At 32.3% G+C, this 294-nt stretch overlaps 1 protein-coding gene across 1 annotated transcript in view; it reads right to left on the bottom strand.

The window, feature by feature from the left end:
• LOC107591890 (janus kinase and microtubule-interacting protein 2-like) overlaps positions 1-294 on the bottom strand; it is a 29,183-nt gene that overhangs the window by 14,928 nt on the left and 13,961 nt on the right. The gene's annotated exons all lie outside the window — the stretch shown is intronic.

Below are 294 nucleotides of genomic sequence, written 5' to 3'. Positions count from 1 at the left end.
TTTTTTTTTTCCAATTCAGGACATCCTCAAATGTTCCCAAAGAAGGTTTTGTCAGATTTAGCTAACAAATTTTTTTTTATAATTTTGTATCAAAAATACAGTGAAGTAAACCCAAACATACGCAAAACTCTGAAGGACAGTGACATTGCAACCGCGTTTATAGACTTTTGCATTGTGAAAATAGGGTTTTTAGTTGTTTGGATGACTGGCTTAACCTTTTAGGCAACAAAAAAAAAAGAAAGATATCAGAGACTGTTTAAGTGATGTTTAGCTGGTGAAAGCATGAGAAAGAAA

Source organism: Sinocyclocheilus grahami, unplaced genomic scaffold (assembly GCF_001515645.1).
Source record: "Sinocyclocheilus grahami isolate Dianchi unplaced genomic scaffold, SAMN03320097.WGS_v1.1 scaffold147.1, whole genome shotgun sequence".
NCBI classification, from domain to species: domain Eukaryota; kingdom Metazoa; phylum Chordata; class Actinopteri; order Cypriniformes; family Cyprinidae; genus Sinocyclocheilus; species Sinocyclocheilus grahami.
The sequence above is the reverse complement of the archived record's forward strand: the minus strand, read 5'-3'. Positions and strand labels throughout refer to the sequence as shown.